The following is a 3,099-nucleotide window of genomic DNA, read 5'->3' as shown; positions in this document are numbered from 1 at the left end:
GAAGGAAGGTCACGAACCGGAATGGAGGCGATCCTCCTCCCCTCTTTGAAAGGAACGCGTGGTAGAGAGGTGCAGTCAGGTCAACTGCGTGTCAGGGCTCAGCTCGGCTCCAGAGCAAGGCCTTCCTGTTCTCTGCCCCTTTGCCACTGCTGTGTCCCCTCTCTCTGTCTGAATCCGTCTCTTCCCTCTGCGGTCCTCCCCACAGACCATCTGCTGCCCCACATGTAGGTCTTTCTGTCTCAAATGCTTCTTTGGTTTTGACCACTCCCTCTCCAGACGGAGAGCCCACCTGCAAGGGATGCACACTCGAGCTGCCGGCTGGACTTGGAATAAAATCCGACTGCAGTGGGGAAAGGACGATTAACTGCCGGTCCGATCGATTGATCAATCCCTTGTCGGGCCGATTAGTCTCTCAGGATGAAAACGTCGGCTCCGATCGGTTCTCCCCCTTCTCCCCTCCTTCCTCTTTTTCTCTGCTTCCGCCCTATCCCCCGCTCTGACGCCTCTGCACCCTAAAAATCCTCTTTCTAATCTTCTTCGTCATCCTCTTTGCTTCTTGATAAACGTCCACAGCTGTGGAGGCCCTGAATCTTTGCTATAGTACCACCGAGGCGTCAAGAAGTGCCCTGCATGCGGAGCTGCTTGTCTGTGGAAAGAGTTATTTGTGCCCACAGTGGCATTTATTTTTGTTTGTGCCCAATGATCAGCAGAATCCCTTTCTACTGGCAATAAAAGAGGGGAGTTTGAGAGCCTCTGGAAAAGGAGAACGTTCTGAGAGGCCACGGAGACTTAGTGGGTTTCTGTGACGCTTTGCCAGATGGTTTGTTTTCCAATTTATTTATCCCCCGCATCGTTCGGATGACCCTGCTTTGGAATCTCGGGATTATTCAGCGTATGGTTCCCAGTGAGGGGCCTCATGTGGCAGAGCTGTCTTCTCCGTGCCTGCCACGAGAGTTAGTGTGGATTGGAGGAGAGACGGGTCCATCGCTGATGTCACTGTTGCTCTGAATGCTGATTGGCCCCTGACCAACCAATCCTGGGGGGGGGGGGGGGCTCAACCAGGAGTGCACCGTGCCTGGGGAAAGCCCATTAGAAAGTGACACAGCCATTTCTCCAATCCATCCATCTTCTTACCACTTCAGTTCAGGCTCGCAGGGGAGCAGGAGTCTATCCCAGCAAGCAAAGGGCTCAAGGCAGGATACCCCTTGGAAGGGACGCCAGTCAATCACTCGGCACTCAAATACACACTCACACCAGGGCCAATTTTCCCAGAAGTCAATTTACCCACCAGCATGTGTTTGCGCTGTGGGAGCCCTCGGAGGAAGCCCATGTGAACATGGGGAGAACATGCAAACTCCACACAGACAGCACCCCAGGGTCAACCAGCACTGTAAGGCAGCAATGTTCACCACTGCGTCTCCATGCCACCCAGTATGTGCTAAAATGAGGTCAAAATCTGTCAAGTTTAGATTTTTTTTTTATATTGATGATACCAAATATTTAGCAAAACACAACCAGGTATAAACCAAGCACTGGCTACCTTGTCCCACTGCTGCTGATGATGTTATAACATAGATGTAGCAAAACATTTCCACCCGAAATCAGACAGGACTGAACGCATGCGGACTGGCTCTCCTGATCAACTCCACATGGGTGTTGCCTTTCCTGGAGCGAATTCAGCTCCAACGACAGAGCAGGAAGTCGTGTGCTCAAAGTTGTGAAAATAATGTCAGATCTCTCTCAATCTGCCAAAAAAGGAGATAATGCTTTTGACTTTTCAAAATTATTGATTCTTAATCAGAGCTTGCTGTTGCATCCAAAATGTTATCAAATGAGCTACAATTTGCCCCAAACTCACAATTTTTAGTATTAAATATTTTAATATATATTTTAATATAATATTTTAATTTAAGTATTTTAGTACTTAATTATATTAGTATATAAATATTGCTCCTTACTTTCAAGCCTTAGAATGCATTTCTCACTCCTGTCTATATCAGTGAATCATTTAAGGCAGAAGAGAGGGGTTTATTCTACCCATTCTGCTTATTTGTTAGTTAAGTAGCTAAACATGAGTAGCTTTCTACAGTTTTATAATTGTATGCCTTGGCAGAGACTTGGTGGTCTATTTCAGGCTAGACATGAGTTGTAACCCAATTTAGAGAACAGTTTTCCTCCATTAGTCTTCATATGACAAAAGTAACACTATTAATAGTCTATGAATTCATTGAACTATTTAATAACCTGGGATCCACACCAGTCCAGATGGGAAGTGTTTATATATTTCGTGGAAGGAAATGTTAGGAGAAAAATATCTCATAGTCACCTGATCCTTCGTCACATTTTGAAATGATGAAATAGTATCGCTGTGACATAAGGCCTCCAGGAACAGCCCAATGACCCAATCCGTGTTTCTTATTTTGAAACATCCTTTCCATTCATTTTCTAACCACTTCATCCAACTCAGGTCTGCGGGAGGGAGCTAAAATCTATCCCAGCAAGCAATGGGTGCAAGGCAGTGTACACCCTGGACAGGACACCAGTCCAGCACAGGACACACACACACACACACACACACACACACACACACACTCCCAGCTGCCAATCAACCCACCAGCAAATCTTTGGACTGTGGGAGGAAACCAGAGCACCCAGAGGAAACCCATTCAAACTTGGCGAGAACATGCAAACTCCACCCAGACAGCACCCTGCGAATCAAACCCAGGACCTCGAAGCCCCAGTGCCACTCACTGCGCCGCAGTGCCTCCAAACAGCGTGAGTCACGATAACAGAAAACAGGTTTGCAGATGAGTCTGCTCCTTTACTTTTCCAGCCTGTCGGTGGTTTCCGAATGCAGGAACCCCATGAACTGATGACTCAACAGCACTCTCAGAAAGGGCGGAACTGGTCTGTTGCACACAGACCGTGGGGTATGGGACATAAGCATGTCGTCACGTGCTTGTCAGATCTGCCTCACAGAGGAATGCGTTTTTTTTTTTCCCCTGTCTGCTTCATAATCCAAAAAACAAAACCCACGGATACCTATTCTAAAAATGCATTCCCTATTTACGCAGACAATACACTCATGCTCTACCTTGC

This window comes from Atractosteus spatula, chromosome 22, assembly GCF_055471065.1.
Source record: "Atractosteus spatula isolate fAtrSpa1 chromosome 22, fAtrSpa1.hap1, whole genome shotgun sequence".
In the NCBI taxonomy this organism is placed as follows: domain Eukaryota; kingdom Metazoa; phylum Chordata; class Actinopteri; order Semionotiformes; family Lepisosteidae; genus Atractosteus; species Atractosteus spatula.
The sequence above is the reverse complement of the archived record's forward strand: the minus strand, read 5'-3'. Positions refer to the sequence as shown.